The following is an 18,058-nucleotide window of genomic DNA, read 5'->3' on the forward strand; positions in this document are numbered from 1 at the left end:
ATTAAAACTTGAAACACACAAAGGAGAGAAAGAAGGGAAGGAGGGAGGAAGGAAGGGAGGGAGGCAAGGAGAGAGGGAGAAGGAATAAGGAAGGAAGGAAGGAAGGAAGGAAATCACCTTTTGAGCCTGGCACATAAAACAATTCCTATTCAAACTAGTATTTTTCCTTATAGAGTAAAAAGTCTAAATACTTTTAAAAGACTTATTTACTATCCTTGGCAGTGTTCCTCCCCAGGGAGAGAGAGGAACAGTGTCTTCTCTGAAATCCTGACTTCACGTAGCACACCACACCCTGCCCCAGTTGAGCTCATTTCTCACAAGTTTTTGAAAATACGCCCTGGGGTTTGCTCATGAGTCCAGACCTTTCTGGCATCTCACTGAAGTAACTTCTGACTGGATTTGTCTTGACCATAAGGCTGTTTTAAAGAGACAATCTAGATTCTTCTTTTGATAGAATATATTTCATTGCACTGTATTCTCAACAGTTAAAATGAATGCATAAAATATAAACAGGCCACCCAAGAATAAAATAAATCCTTTTTATTGAAATGAACATACAGACTTTTTTCTTTTCCTCGCCAGATTATCTCATTAAATTACATCATGATGGAAATCTACAATTATTATTTTTTTTTGATATTTGGTGTTTGTTTGTTTGTTTGTTTTTGAGACAGAATCTCTCTCTGTCACCAGGCTGGAGTGCAGTGGCGTGATCTCGGCTCACTGCAACCTCTGCCTCCCAGGTTCAAGCAATTCTCCTGCCTCAGCCTCCCGAGTAGCTGGGACTGCAGGTGCGTGCCACCACACCCAGTTAATATTTGTAATTTTAGTAGAGACAGGGTTTCACCATGTTGGCCAGGATGGTCTTGATCTCTTGACCTCGTGATCCACCTGCCTCGGCCTCCCAAAGTGCTGGAATTACAGGTGTGAGCCACAGTGCCCAGCATTTGTTTATATTTTTAAAGATTAATTTGTCCTTCATTTATTTGTCATTGAACCTTGTTCCATTAATACTAGGTTTTATAAGGTTCTACTGTAACTACTAAAGAAACATTGTGATGGTTTGTTTGGAGGTAGCCATTTTGTTTAAATAACTGTCTAAAGTTGTTATTTATTATTAGCCATAAAAAACATGACTTTAGGCCACAATTTAGTACACAATAGAAAATTGCTAAAAAGTAATTTAGGAATATGAAAATATACAGTAAATGGAACTTTCCAAATGGCAGCTGTGAATTTTTTTTTTTCTTGTTCTATATCGCCCATGTCAGAGTGCAGTGACTCAATCACAGCTCACTGCAGCCTCAAACTCCTGGGCTCAAGTAATCCTCCCGCCTCACCCTCCCAAGTAGCTGAGACTCCTGGTGCATGCCACCACGCCTGGCTAATTTTTATTTTTTTTAATTTTTGTAGAGAAAGGTCTTGCTTTGTTGCCCAGGCTGGAGTGACTCTTTGATATAGCACCTGATTATAGTTGATTTGGATAATTATTAGAATAAGGAAAGCCTATATTTAAATTAACAATGTAAAATATTTTCAATTATGTGCTTAAAATTTTTTACCACAAAAGTTAAGGTCATTTTATAATAATTATTTTTGTTGTTGTTTTTTTTGGTTTTTTGGTTTTTTGGTTTTTTTTTTCTTTTTTAGACAGAGTCTTGCTCTGTCACCCAGGCTGGAGTGCAGTGTGCAGTGGCATGATCTCAGCTCACTGCAACCTCCGCCTCCTGGGTTCAAGTGATTCTATTGCCTCAGCCATCTAAGTAGCTGGGACTACAGGTTTGTGCCAACACACCCGGCTAATTTTTGTCCTTTTAGTAAAGACGGGGTTTCATCATGTTGGCTAGGTTGGTCTCAAGCTCCTGATCCACCCGCCTCAGCCTCCCAAAGTACTGGGATTACAGGCATGAGCCAGCATACCCGGCCCTGATATTATTTTCATCTTATAGTTCAATAAACAAGCTGAGAAATGTTAAGCAGCTTTTTCAAGGTCTCAACCAGTGGCAGATTTTGAATATGAACACATCTCTCTTACTACAAATTTCATACTTTTAATCACTGAATTCATATATCCAACAATTTATTTTCCAAAATAGTAAATACTCTGTCCAGCACCCATTTAGATAAATACTGCAGAGTAACATCTCAAAAAGACAATAATGGGCCAGGCACGATGGCTCACACCTGTAATCCCAGCACTTTGGGAGGCTGAGGTAGGCGGAGCACGAGGTCAAGAGACGGAGACTATCCTGGCCAGTATGGTTAAACCCCGTCTCTACTAAAAATACAAAAAATTAGCTGGGCATGATGGCACATGCCTGTAGTCCCAGCTACTCGGGAGGCTGAGGCAGGAGAATTGCTTGAACCTGGGAGGTGGAGGTGTATTTTGTATTTTTAGTAGAGACAGGGTTTCTCCATGTTGGCCAGGAGGGTCTCGATCTCCTGACCTCATAATCTGCCCACCTTGGCCTCCCAAAGTGCTGAGATTACAGGCGCGACCCACTGCACCAGGTCCCTGGAAGAAACTTCCTAAGTCATCATATCCTACCTCCCAAGCAATGCACGAATCATTTCTTCAACATCTCTGACAGATAGAGCTAATGAAATCATGAATTAGGTATTGTCAGATAGAAATGTTATAAAATCTCTTTGTTCTGTGGATGGATGTATTCATTTCACATGGATGCTGTAATACTACAAACGTAGTGGCTTCAAGCCACACAAATTTGTTATGTCACAGTTTCTCTGGATCAGGAAGCTGGGTAAGTTCAATTGGGTCCTTTATTTAGAGTACAAAAGGCTAAAATCAGTCAGACGCGGTGGCTGACACCTATAATCCCAGCACTTTGGGAGGCCGAGGCAGGTGGTCAGGAGTTTGAGACCAGCTTGGCCAACATGTTGAAACCCTGTCTCCACTAAAAATACAAAATTAGCTGGGTGTGGTGACAGGCACCTGTAATTCCAGCTACTTGGGAGGCTGAGGCAAGAGAATAGCTTGAACCTGGCAGGTGGAGGTTGCAGCGAGCCGAGATTGCACTACTGCTCTTCAGCCTGGGCAACAGAGCAAGACTTTGTCTCAAAAAAAAAAAAAAAAAAGAAAAAGAAAAAAGAAAAAAAAAAATGCTTACATCGAGGCTGCACTCCTTAATGGAGTGCATTCCTTAATGGAGGCTCTAGGGAAGAAAACACACCCAGACTTGTTCAAGTTGTTGGCCATATTCAGTTTCTTGAGGTCCCTGTTTCCTTGCTGCTGTCAGGCCAGGTCCAGGCTTTGCTCTTAGAGGGTGCCCACTTTTATTTTCATGCTTTCTATGTGGCCTCTTCCAACAATGGCAGGTAGAGTTCTTCTCATGCTTTGAATCTCTGACTTTACCTTCTGCCACCTCTCTCTGACCCCAGCTGGAGAAAGTTCTCTGGTTTTTATTTTTTTCATTTTTATTTTTTGAGATGGAGTCATGCTCTGTCGCCGAGGCTGGAGTGCAGTGGCGTGATCTCGGCTCACCACAGCCTCCACCTCCCAGGTTCAAGCAACTCCTCTGCCTCAGCTTCCTGAGCAGCTGGGACCACAGGCGCTTGCCAACACGCCTGGCTAATTTTTGTACTTTTAGTAGAGACGAGGTTTCACCATATTGGCCAGTCTGGTCTTGAACTCCCAACCTCATGATCCGCCACCCTTGGCCTCCCAAAGTGCTGGGATTACAGGCGTGAGCCACCGTGCCCAGCCATAAAAGTTCTCAGCTTTGCTGGGTGCAGTGGCTCACACCTGTGATCCCAGAACTTTGGGAGGCCAAGGTGAGCGGATCACATGAGGTCGAGAGTTCGAGACCAGCCTGACTCAACATGAAGAAACCCCGTCGCTACTAAAAATACAAAAAAAAAAAAAAAAAAAAAATTAGCCAGGCATGGGGGCGCATTCCTGTAATCCCAGCTACTTGGGAGGCTGAGGTAGAATTGCTTGAACCCAGGAGGCAGTGGTTGCAGTAAGCCAAGATTGCGCCATTGCACTCCACCCTGTGCAACAAGAGTGAGATTCCATCTCAAAAAAAAAAAAAAAGAAAAGAAAAGAAAAAGAAAAAGCGATTTGCTTTAAAGCCTTCTGTAATTGAATGTTCCCCACATCCTCATCCCTAGGGATAATCCAGGATCACCTCCCTATCTTAAAGTTCATAACCTTAGTTGGATCTGCAAAGTCCCTTTTGCCATGTAATGCAACATGTTCCTTGGTTCCAGGGATTTGGGTATGGACAACTGAGGGGTGGGGGTGGAATATCTGCCTCCCTTGTGATTCTGCCCATTTTTCTGAATACTACCACTTGAACCACCTGTTCCTTTCTCTAAAACCACCTTTGCAAAAATCATAATGGCGAGAAATTATGACAGTAAAAGAGATCTGATTTAACCAACTCCACCTTGCCTTAACCTCCAAACTGCCCTTGGTCATTCCTGGGCATGGGTCACACTAATTGGGCAGAATTTTAGTTTATAGTTTAAATTATAATAGCCCTTCCCTAAACTAAACCACTTTTGTAAAGCAATGAAAGGCTGGGTGCGGTGGCTCATGCCTGTAATCCCAGCACTTTGGGAGGCTGAGGTGGGAGGATCACTAGGTCAGGAGTCCGAGACCAGCCTGGCCAACATGGTGAAACCCCATCTCTACTAAAAAATACAAAAATTAGCTGGGTGTAGTGGTGTTTGCCTGTAATCCCAGCTACTCGGGAGACTGAGGCAGGAGAATTGCTTGAACCTGGGAGATGGAGGCTGCAGTGAGCCAAGATTGCACCACTGCACTCCAGCCTGGGTGACAGAGGGAGACTCCGTTTCAAAAAAAAAACAATCAAAATCCACCAGATTACGAGGATGAGAGAGGCCTGAATTCTGCTAAGATGTAAGCACAGTTAAATGATCACCAGCCATTATTCTGGAGGTCACAAGATTTGCAACTTCCCCAATTACTCCTGTAAATAATTTCACTACTGTAGAAATTGGCCTTTTGAGATGTCTTTTCAGACTTTTGCATTTCTGACAACCAGATGGCCCCATCTAGACCAGGGGCTCCTCTATGGCCCCCACCCAGAAGCAGACACAGGAAAAGACTGTTTCCTACACTCCTATGATTGCATCCCCAACCAATCAGCATTCCCTCTTCTGAAGTCCCATGCCCACTAAATTATGCTTGAGAAGCCCTAGCCTCTGAATTTTTTAGTTTTCAGGGAGGTTGATTTAAGTAATAATAAAACTCCAGTCTTCCATTTAGCTGGCTCTACGTGTATTGAACTCTTTCTATTGCAATTCCCCTGTCTGGATAAATTGGCTCTATCTAAGCAGTGGGCAAGATGAGCCCATTGGGTGGTTACATATGCACTTGACAAATAATTATTGGGCTCTTACAGTGTATCAGGCAACATATTGATACAGGGGATATAATAGTGACCAAGCCAGAAACAGTTCATGATCAAATGAAGCTAGAGGAGAGGCCACATTGAAATGTAATTACACTAATAAATGCTAAGGCACAATTATAATCAAAGTACATATCTGTATTTTGAGATTGCTATGATGCTATGGTAGTACAAATTATGAAGTTGACATCACAACAAATTATGAAGTTGAACCACACTGAAGTATTTTTTCCAAATATTCCTTATCTTTACATGATGTCAAAACAAATAAATGCAGTGTAAGGGATATTAGCGTGTGTGTGTGTGTGTGTATGTGTGTGTGTTTTAGGAGGTGTCAAAGTGGCCTACCATTTACTTCTCCTTGCCTCTATCCAGCAGAAAATGTGTTAGGGGAATTTAGGCAGACAGAATTTACCAATTAAATAAATATTTTGTTTTGTTTTATTTTATTTTATTTTATTTTTTGAGAAACAGGATCTTACTCTGTTACCCAGGCTGGAGTGCAGTAGCACAATCACATCTCACTTCAGCCTCAACCTTCCAGGCTCAAGCAATCTTCTTGCCTCACCCTCCTGAGTAGCTGAGACTACAGGTGCATGACACCACATCTTTTTTTTTTTTTTTTTTTTTTTTTAGTGTCTTTTGTAGAGATGGGGTCTCACTATGTTGCCCAGGCTGGTCTTGAACTCCTGGGCTCAAGCGATGCTCCCAACTCAGCTTCCCAAAGAGCTAGGATTACAAATATGAGCCACTGTGCCCCACCTAATTTTTTTTTAATATAAATACAAATTGAGATTGCTTTGCTCTTAAAAATTGTTCTTGACAGTAGGAGAGACTTCCATAAGGAGAAAATTTGGTATACAAAAAAAAAGAATGCTAATTTGAAATGGTGTTTCCCTTTCTTTATGAGAAATAAAAAGTAATGTATGGCCAGGGTATAATATAAGACAGGTCTAGGAAAGAGCAAATCCTTCAATGACCGGGATGTGTTGTTTAAAAGGAACAGCCAAACCATCAGCAATTTCTAATGTTTTGTTTCTTAACTTTGAGATATAATGTACCAAAAGGAAAAAAAAAATTGCCCTTCTTGGTTAGTTTGAGTTGTACTTATTTTCTGTGAAGTCAGTAGGAAATTACTGTTGCTCTCGATGAGTAAACTGAATTGCAAAGGGAGTACCTACCCCACCGCACTCTCCCATAACCTTCTCTCCAGAAAGTGGTGCTTTCTCTTCCTCCAGGAGCCGATAGGAACTGACTGGAAGAGAGCCAGCATCTGAGCAAAGCCAGAGGCATTTCCCTTGAATGCTTACGAAGAGACTAAGAAAAAAAAAATCCTTCCCCATTAGTTGGGATTACAAAATGGAACAGTGGCCACAGGGTCACTCAATGGACAGATTTTCAAAGCAGAGGCTGCAAGAGAACAGAGAACTGAAGGAAGAAGGGAGTGTGTGGATGAGATTAACTGATCAGTCTGGACTCTGAAAATCCATTTGGTAGTTGCTTTTGACTCAATCCTCCGGGAAGTACCAGTCTAAGGTGCATGTCGATACTGTACCAGGATTCCAAACTATCTCATATACAAGGATGAAGAAGAGAAGCCATAAGAAGCCTTCCTGTGAACCTTTGTAATAACAGGATGTTTTGCATCTACTGCACTGGACCTGACTATGAGGCAGCAGATCTTGCCTAAAGAGCAGTGGACCAAATATGATAGGATAAATTCTACCTTGAACCATATCTGAAAGTGGTTACTCAGGAGAGAAAAGAGATAAAACAGTGGGCAAAGAAGTAATCATGTAGTTGAAATCTATGGATGCAGCTGTCCTCAAAGTATTTTTATGAAGACGGCTAAGCCCAAAACACAATATAATAATTATTTAGGGTGGGGGCAGTGGCTCACACCTGTAATCTCAGCATTTTGGGAGGCTGAGGTGGGCAGATCACCTGAGGTCAAGAGTGCAAGATCAGCCTGGCCAACATGGCGAAACCCTGTCTCTACTTAAAAGAATACAAAAATTAGTCGGGCGTGGTGGTAGGCGCTTGTAATCCCAGCTACTCGGGAGACTGAGGTAGGAGAATCGCTTGAACCTGGGAGGTGGAGGTTGCAGTGAGCCGAGATTGTGCCACCGCACTCCAGCCTGGGTGACAGAGTGAGACTCCGTCTCAAAAAAAAAAAGAAAAAGAAAATTATTTAGTCTGCATGTTTTCCTTTAAATAAATACCTATAGTAAAAACAACAACAACAACAAAAAAAAACTCTCAAATGAATCCAGTATGTACCCCAACTTTACCAAGTTGGTTGATGTTTGTTCTTATTTTTGGCCTCCTGAGATCACTGTATTTTATTATCCAGATAAAATAATTCCAATTTCATGTCTTTGGATTCCCCACAAGCAGAAAATCAGGTAATCACTTGATTCTCTCTGTACCCAAGGAACAAAATTTTTAATATACCGAGCAGTTTAGCCCCTTCTTATTTCCACACACTAGTCTGTGAGTACTGTCTTTACATCACCCAAAGACCTGTTGAATTGCTCCCCCAAACAAAAGATGAATTGTCTCTGGAGCTATAAAATGCAGCTTGTAAAACTGTAATATTTTTGCAATCTGCGACTACCACCCAGAAACCATTTTACAAAGGTTTTCTGGTTTCTTTTGTTTTTTTGAGACAGTTTCGCTCTTGTTGCCCAGGCTGGAGTGCAATGGCGCAATCTCGGCTCACTGCAACCTCTGCCTCCCCGGTTCAAGCGATTCTCCTGCCTCAGCCTCCCCAGTAGCTGGGATTACCAGCATACACCACCATGCCCAGCTAATTTTGTAACTCTCGACCTCAGGTGATCCGCCCACCTCGGCCTCCCAAAGTGCTAGGATTACAGGTGTGAGCCACTGCCACTAGTGTTTTCTGGTTTCTTTTTTTTTTTTTTTTTTTTTTTGAGACGGAGTCTCGCTCTGTCGCCCAGGCTGGAGTGCAGTGGCGCGATCTCGGCTCACTGCAAGCTCCGCCTCCCGGGTTCACGCCATTCTCCTGCCTCAGCCTCCCGAGTAGCTGGGACTACAGGCGCCCACAACCGCGCCCGGCTAATTTTTCGTATTTTTAGTAGAGACGGCGTTTCACCGTGGTCTCGATCTCCTGACCTTGTGATCCGCCCGCCTCGGCCTCCCAAAGTGCTGGGATTACAGGCGTGAGCCACCGCGCCCGGCCTAATTTTTGTTTTTTGGGGTTTTTTTTTTTTGAGACGGAGTCTCGCTCTGTCACCCAGGCTGGAGTGCAGTGGCGCGATCTCGGCTCACTGCAAGCTCCGCCTGCTGGGTTCACGCCATTCTCCTGCCTCAGCCTCCTGAGTAGCTGGGACTACAGGCGCCTGCCACCACGCCCGGCTAAATTTTTATTTTTATTTATTTTTTATTTTTCGTAGAGACGGGGTTTCACCGTGTTAGCCAGGATGGTCTGGATCTCCTGACCTTGTGATCCACCTGCCTCAGCCTCCCAAAGTGCTGGGATTACAGACATGAGTCACTGTGCCCGGCCAAATTTTTGTATTTTTAGTAGAGACAGGGTTTGGTCATTTTGCCCCGGCAGGTCTTGAACTCCTGACCTCAAGGGATCCACCTGCCTTGGCCTCCCAAAGTGCTGGGATTACAGGCATGAGTCACCACCCCTGGTTCAGGCTGGGCTTTTAATTCTGCTGCTCACCCAGTGTGGTCAGGCAAACCTGCCCTCTCCTGTATGTGAGCTTTGAGCATTTGTTGGGCTGTTCTAACAGAGATCATAGTTGCCATACTTACCTTCATTGAGAACTGTATTTTTCCATAAGGAGGGTGTTGCTTCAACTTAGTAAGGAACTTCAGAAGGGCTCAATAGGAAGTGATGCAAGAATAAGAAAAGGCCTCTCAATTCAGGCAACTGAAAGTTTGAGACACAGAGTCATTCAATTCATATGCTCTGAGATCAGTCATTATTAGCCTGTATGTGTGGTTTCTGTCTTCCTGTACAACCTAGAAAATTAATCTTTGGTCATGCTCCTGGAACTCAAAGAAATATCATGAGCAATGAGTTAAGTATGTATTCTATCTAAGAAATGCAGTCTACCTATTACATGGGGCATATGTAGGTGGGGCACATATGCACAATTATTCAGCTTTGTTGAAGCCAGTAGTGAAAAGCATAATTAAAGAGAGATTTAAGGCTTGAAATTCTGGTGACACAGGGGATAGGCTGCTTGAATTCAGTCACAAAACCTTATTTCAGACATATTAAACAAACAGATTAAGAAAAAATTGGCCCATATAGGCCCATGTCTATGTTAACAGTAAAACATTCCTTATGAATTAATCATCAGTCAACTTACTGAGCTTTGCATCCAAGTAATAATCCCCTTTTACCTATTCATACAGCTATAAGCTACAAGCAAAATTAAGGGCTTGTTATCTGTGGAAGGAAAAGATATTGTTAAAATCTCAGACAAAAATCCACCCCCCCATCTTCATTTAAACATGACAGTGAAGCTGTATTAAGGAGGTGAAAAAATATACATAATAATATTTATATGAAATAAAAATATTGATGGTGGCAGTGTTATTTTTCCTCCACAATATCAAAGGGTAGAGAATATAGTCTATATTTAATTATTCCTTGACACGCTTAATAACCTAATTTTTTTTTTTTTTTTTTTTGAGATAAAGTCTCACTCTGTCACCCAGGCTGGAGTACAGGGGCATGATCTCGGCTTCCTGCAACCTCTGCCTCCTGGGTTCAAACAATTCTCCTACTCCAGCCTCCCGAGTAGCTGGAATTACAAGTGTGCACCACCAAGCCCAGCTGATCTTTTGTATTTTTAGTAGAGATGGGGTCTCACCATATTGCCCAGACTGTTCTCAAACTCCTGACCTCAAGTGATCCACCCGCCTCGGCTTCCCAAAGTGCAGGGATTATAGATGTAAGCCACCATGCCAGGCCACCTAATGAAAAAAATAATTACAGTAATAATAGAAAAAAAGCAAAAAGCATTAAAACTATGTTTCTGCATCCACTGTAGATGACATGTTTTTCCACAGTTGCAAGTAAAAATGAGTTTTCCAAATGTAAAATTGTTAGAAACAAAAAGTATGAGCATGCTGAAAAAGAAAATCCTGCTATGAGGGAGGTTCCTTACATCAAAAATGGTCAGGATGAGTTAGGCACTATCCCCAAATGATGAGAAAAATGGAGATAACATTGAAGGGAAAATGTTTTGAAAAGCTCAACTTGCAGCCCAACATAAGAAGAGAAATTTGGATGACAATGAGAACAAAAGGGAGGGAAAGACACCTCACAGTTGTTTCATGTGAATAAGCTCGTTTAGTCTTCACAGCAATTTTATAATGTAAATATAATTATTATCTCTATGTTACAAAAGAGGAAACCAAGTCTTGTAAAGTTTAAGCAGCTTACTAAGGTCATATCGTTAATGTGTGAGGAAGTCTCTCCAACTTTGAGAGTACAAGGGAGAGTCATACAAGTCCCTTGAACACTCAAACTTACCTTTCTATTTTCATTTCCAAGCTACCTCCTTTACCTGGTCCTGAAATCTCTAATTCTCTCTCTCCCTCTCTCTCTCTCGCTCTCTTTCTCTCTCTGTCACACACACACACACACACATTTGGCATCTCCTCACCTCTTTTACCCTAATTAAACTTGGCCTTTGTCAGCAGGCAAGTGGTTCTGATGCTCTGTCAATGAAGATAATGGAGAAATACGGCATTCAAATGCAACCTTCTGTTCCTTAACCCCAGACTCTCTATGTCCACTTGTGATACAAACCAATGTAGTAACATAACCAGCCCTTGCCATATCTTCCCTATTGCTTAAGGGTTAGCCAGTTAGCTGATTTCCCTTGCCTGTTTCTTTGGGAACAAAGAAAACGATTTCGTCACGTACATGAACAGACACATGAACAAGTAGGTGGAAGCCATTTTGAATGGTAGAATTTCAGTTTGCCAAAACCATAAAAGTGACTCTCACAACACCACTTTCAGGCAGCCTAGGTCAGAGGCTATAGCTCCATATGTTATTTATCACCAGAGCCAACCTCCAAATTCTCTTTCTTGGCTATAACACAAAGTCAGATGCTTAGGCCTTTGATGAATGTGCAGCAATAATAAGAAGGGAGTGCTGGCCAGGTGCAGTGGCTCTCGCCTGTAATCCCAACACTTTGGGAGGTCAAGGTGGGAGGATCACTTGAGACTAGGAGTTTGAGACCAGCCTGGGCAACACGGCAAGACCCTGTCTCTACATAAAATACAAAAAAAAAAAAAAATTAGCCAGGCGTGGTCATGCATGTCTGTAGTTCCAGCTACTAGGGAGGCTAAGGTGGGAAATCACTTGAGCCCAGGAGGTCAAGGCTGTATGAGTCATCAGCATGACACTGCACTCCAGCCTGGGCAACAGAGCAAGATGGTTTAAATAAATAAATAAATAAATAGTGCAGTGGCCCACACCTATAATCCCAGCACTTTGGGAGGCTGAGGCAGGCAGATCACCTGAGGTTGGGAGTTCAAGACCAGCCTGATCAAACATGAAGAAACCCTGTCTGTACTAAAAATACAAAAATTAGCCGGGTGTGGTGGTGCATGCCTATAATCCCAGCTACTCGGGAGGCTAAGTCAGGAGAATCACTTGAACCTGGGAGGCAGAGGTTGCAGTGAGCTGAGATCACGCCATTGCACTCTAGCCTGGGCAACAAGAGCAAAACTTGCCTCAAAAATTAAATAAATAAATAAATAAATAAATAAATAGTGCTTTACCACAAGCTGGGAGCCATCCTGATTCTAAGTGTTAAGGGTGAACACTTAGTTCCCACTCCTGAGGTTCCTTACTCACTTATGTTCAGAAGAAAGACTGGTAAATTTGGGAATAGGAACCGGGCATGCACAACACATTAGTTAGAGATCTCCCAAGACACAGAATCAATAAGACGTATGTATATACATAGATATATGTGAGAGGATTTATTAGGAGAATTGGTTCAGGTGATTACGAAGGTTGAGAAGATCCACAACAGGCTGCCTGCATAGTGGCTCAGACCAAGTCCAAAGACCTCAGAACCAGGAAAGATGATAGTGTAATTTCCAGTTAGAAATAGAAGACCTGAGAACCCTGCGGCATGGGGTGGGGGTTGCTGATGCAAGTCCCAGAGTCCAAATGCCAAAAATCATAGAGTTCTGATGTCCAAAGGCAAGAGAAGAATGGTGTCCCAGCTCCGGAAGACAGAGGGTGAATTTTGCCTTTCCTCTGTGGGCCCTCAGCCAGCACACGTTGAGGGTGAATCTTTTTTACTCAGTCCACTGATTCAAATGCCCATCTCTTTTGGAAACACCCTCTCAGATATACCCAGAAATAATGCATTACCAGTTATGTGTGTATCCCTTAATCCAGTCAAGTTGACACCCAGAATTAACCATCACATATAGCTCTCTGCTTTTTTTTTTTTTTTTCCCGAGATGGAGACTTGCTCTATCGCCCAGGCTGGAGTGCGGTGGTACAATCTTGGTTCACTGCAGCCCCCGCCTCCTGGGTTCAAGCGATTCTCCTGCCTCAGCCTCCCAATTAGCTGGGACTACAGGTGTGTGCCACCATGCCTGGCTAATTTTGATATTTTTAGTAGAGATGAAGTTTCACCATGTTGGCCAGGCTGGTTTCAAACTCCTGACCTCAAGTTATCTGCCTGCCCTAGCCTTCCCAAGTGCTAGGATTACAGGTGTGAGCCACCGCACCTGGTCTGAACCAAGTCTTGAATCTAATGAGATGAAGTAGTTAAGCAGTGGAGAGCAAATGGCCACCATTTGCTGATAGAACAGCTGGAGAATGTAGCTTAGGTGCATGGGTACAATAAGTTTCCTAACATTACAGTACAGAATTAGACTTAACACCTAGTCACAGCCTCCCCCTAAAAGTACAAATACTTAATACTAGCTTACTAAAAGCCTAAGAGCACATGTTTTATGCAGAAGCAAAGAAGAAAGGCTGGGCTCAGTGGCTCAAGCTTGTAATCCCAGCACTTTGGGAGGCCGAGGCAGGCCAATTACTTGAGGTCAGGAGTTCGAAATCAGCCTGGCCAACACGGTGAAACCCTGTCTCTACTAAAAATACAAGAGTTAGCCAGGCATAGTAGTGGGCATCTGTAATCCTGCCTCAGGAGGCTGAGGAAGGAGAATCGCTTAACTCAGGAGGTGGAGGCTGCAGTGAGCAGAGATCACACCACTGCACTCCAGCCTGGGCGACACAGCAAGACTGTCTCAAAAAATAAATAAATAAATAAATAAATAAATAAATAAATAAATAGTTCAGAGACAAGGAGTATAATTTTTTTAGCTCTCATATTCCCTGGCAGAAATAATGTAGCCTTCTTATCATAACACATGTCCTTTTAGCTGTAAGATGAATAAGATGAGGTCACTGCTTTTACATATCTCACATGCAAAGGGAAAAAACAGAGAAATGTTATTTAGTGTTAAGAATTTATAAATATTCACAAAATTCATTGGAAACATCAAGGAAGGAATAGTTGATTCAGCCCGGGGACCACAGGTTTACACAGATGTGGATACATGGGCTGATTCTTAAAGGATGAGTAGATACTTGCCAAGCAATGATACACAGAAATGGAGGAAGTACTGCTATTGAAAACAGATACTGGAACACTGGGTCCAAAATCCAAGCAAGTGTTGGGGAGGAGTGGGCAGAGCATATGGAGTTACTGAAGAATTTCAAGAAGTGAAGGAATCTGATCAAAATTTTTAGTTCTCTTGGCAGCGTGGAGCCTGAAGGCAGGAAGATCACTGTAATAGTTTAAGCAAGAGATTATGATGGTCCAAAATATGCTGATGGGCCGTGCATGGTGGCTCACGCCTGTAATCCCAGCACTTTGGGAAGCTGAGATGGGAGGATTGCTTGAGGCCAAGAGTTCGAGACCAGCCTGGTCAAAATCTGAGAGTCCATCTCTATTTCATATATATATATATATCTGACGATGCGTATTAAGTTCAGGAAATAAATATAAGAGATATTTAAGATTTAGGATGGGAAAGGCTTACTGACTGCATGTTGACAGTGAGGGAGGAGGAGAACTAAATGGCTTTCGTGTTTCTGACTTAGGTCACTGAGTAGATGGGTTATTACCTGAAAAAAGAATATAGTCAAGGTCGGTTTTGAGATATCTCTTTGGTTAATGAACAATTCTCCCTTCTGTAAGAACAGCCCCCTGTCAAAAGGAAAAGTGCACAACAGTCTTTGTACAACGTGGATCAATATTTTTCATAGTTTATTGGTCTAGCATGGACACTTAAATACACTGTGCCAGTTAAAGATTCTCTTCTGGGAATTTGTGATTGGGCCTAAAGAAAGTCACTTTTCAGGCTGGGCACAGTGGCTCATGCCTGCAATCCCAGCACTTTGGGAGGCTGAGGTGGGCAGATCACAAGGTCAGGAGTTTAAGACTAGCCTGGCCAACATGGTGAAACCCCGTCTCTACTAAAAATACCAAAATTAGCTGGGCATTGTGGCAGATGCCTGTAATCCCAGCTACTCAGGAGGCTGAGGCAGAAGAATCGTTTGAACCTGGGAGGCGGAGATTGCAGTGAATCAAGATCGAGCCATTGCACTCCAGCATGGGCAACAAGAACGAAACTCCGTCTAAAAAAAAAAAAAAAACAAAGCTACTTTTCAAATGTGGCTAGAATTTTAACTGCCTGTGCAGTGGACAGTCATATCCCACTGGTAGATGGGGAAGCAGAGAGAAGACAACAGCAGCAACAGGAAGAGGAAGGGGGCAGAGGAGGAAGAGAAGGAGAGACAGCCTAATAAAGCACAAAGCAGGTATTCCCCAAAAGAAAAGCAGAGACTAAGAGGCAAAGCAAGAAAAGAATAGGGAGAGTACTGGCAGCTTCCCAGTTTCTGGATCCTGTCCCTGCGTGAGATCTAACTGCATAGCTACTCTTATATTCCATAAACTCAACTGTGTCCTAATTATAAGGTTTTGTTTGTTTGTCTGTCTATTCGTTTCATTTAGTATTAGTTTCTGTTACTGGCAATACAGGACAAAAAAATGGGGTTTGGGATATGGAGATTTGAGGCATTCACATGACTACTAAGTGAAAACATCTAGTAGGCCCTTAGATATATATATGGGTGGCTGGGCGCGGTGGCACACACCTGTAATCCCAGCACTTTGGGAGGCTGAGGTGGGTGGATTACCTGAGGTCAGGAGTTCAAGACCAGCCTGGACAATATGGTGAAACCCTGTCTCTACTACAAATACAAAAATTAGCCAGGTATGGTGGCACATGCCTGTAATCCCAGCTACTTGGGAGGCTGAGACAGGAGAATTGCTTGAACCTGGGAGATGGAGGTTGCAGTGAGCTGAGACCGTGCCACTGCACTTCAGCCTGGGTGAGTCCACAAAAGTGGGGATTGGCTGGCATGAAATATTTGTCTGTGTTTGGCATATATAAGTGGCATTTGAAAGAGAAAGGCTGTGTGGTCATCTGGATAGAGTATAAGGAGATAAGAAATACAAGCTATCTAGACACTAAAAATGATTTTAGAGGAAAGTTAAAGGACTTGTTATTTTCTTTTTTTTTTTCCAGACAGAGTCTTGCTCTGTCACCCAGGCTGGAGTGCAGTGGTGCAATCTTGGCTCACTGCAACCTCTGCTTCCTAAGTTTAAGCAATTCTCTGCCTCGGCCTCGAGAGTAGCTGGGATTACAGGCGAGTGCCACCACACCCAGCTAATTTTTTGTATTTTTTCTAGTAGAGACAGGGTTTCACCATCTTGGCCAGGCAGGTCTTGAACTCCTGACCTCGTGATCCACCCGCCTCAGCCTCCCAAAGTGCTGGGATTACAGGCATGAGCCACTGCGCCTGGCCAGGACTTGCTATTTTCAAGGAAACAGAAATAATCCTTTGGGTATCGTAGTTAAAACAGAATTTTCCCTAACTCTCAGACTTAGTGATTAAGACATATACATCATAATTAATACTATTAAGTAATGAGTAATGACAGACATTAGTGAAAAGAAAACCTCCATGTGCCAATCTGACATAGTATATTTATTCATGCTCAGTGTCTTCCATTTCCTCTTAGGAAAAACCAACTACCAGTGGAAAATGTTGATGACTCTATTATCATCTACTTCATAGAATGCGGAAATTTAGGATGTAATACAACCAACTCCTCGTTACAGAAATCAGAAATGAGCCTGGGCAACATAGTGAGACCCTGTCTCTACAAAAAAATTTAAAAATTAGCTGTCCATGGTGGTACATGCCTGTGGTCCCAGCTACTCAGGAGGCTGCCGTGAGCTGTGATGGTGCCACTGAACCCCAGAGAGAGACCTTGTCTCAAAAACAAAAAACAAAAAAAGAAAAAAAAAGAGAGAGAAAAGAAAGAAGGAAAGAAATGATTTCTTAGTTTAGCTGCAAATGAGGACCAGAATGCCTCACTAAGTCAAAAACTTTACCATAGCTCCCAAATCAGCAGTGGCCCTAAGATTTTTGTCTGGGATGATTTCCAAACATATGTTAAGCATTATTTGTCATGAAATTTTGTGTAATAAAAAGTTTATTTTTTAATTAAATGGTCTCTAGGACATGTGTCAATTACTATGGTTCTTTGGACCATACTTGCTCCATCCTTTCCCTCTTAAAGTTACACACTTCTTGGCTGGGCACAGTGGCTCATGCCTGTAATCCCAGCACTTTGGAAGGCTGAGGTGGGTGGATTGCTTGAGGTCAGCAGTTCCAGACTGGCCTGGCCAACATGGTGAAACCCTGTCTCTACTAAAAATACAAAATTAGACTGGGTGTGGTGGCTCACACCTGTAATCCCAGCACTTTGGGAGGCCAAGGCAGGCAGATCACTTGAGGTCAGGAGTTTGAGACCAGACTGGCCAACATGGTGAGACCCCTATCTCTACTAAAAATACAAAATAAAAAATTAGCCAGGCGTGGTGGTGACCTGTAATCCCAGCTACTTGGGAGGCTGAGGTGGGAGAAGTGCTTGAACCTGGGAGGTGGAGGTTGCAGTGAGCCAAGATAGCGCCACTGCACTGCAGCCTAGGTGACAGTGAGACTCCATCTCAAAAAAAAAAAAAGGTATTATTTGCTATTTTGTCAGGACATATGCAGGTTCTTAGTAATTATAGCTCTGTTTTCCCTTGCAAGCATAACCAAGAGATACAAAGGATAAAACAAACAGTCCACTCAATGTTGCTTCCCTGAAATAAGAAAATACATTTTAAATGAGTGTTAACAATTGTTAAATTATAAAAGGGATGAGGCCAGATGCAGTGGCTCACACCTATAATCCCAGCACTTTGGGAGGCCGAGGTAGGCAGATCACTTGAGATCAGGAGTTCAAGACCAGCCTGTCCAATATGGTGAAACCCTGTCTCTACTAAAAATACAAAAATTAGTTGGGCATGGTGCGGGTGCCTGTCGTCCAGCTACTTGGGAGGCTGAGGCAGGAGAATCACTTGAACTTGGGAGGTGGAGGTTGCAGTGAGCTGAGATCACACCACTGCACTCCAGCCTGGGCAATAGAGTGAGACTCTGTCTCAAAATAATAATAATAATAATAATAATAATAATAATAATAATAAAAGGGATGGGTTTAAGTGTATAG

This window comes from Macaca mulatta, chromosome 1 (assembly GCF_049350105.2).
Source record: "Macaca mulatta isolate MMU2019108-1 chromosome 1, T2T-MMU8v2.0, whole genome shotgun sequence".
NCBI lineage: Eukaryota > Metazoa > Chordata > Mammalia > Primates > Cercopithecidae > Macaca > Macaca mulatta.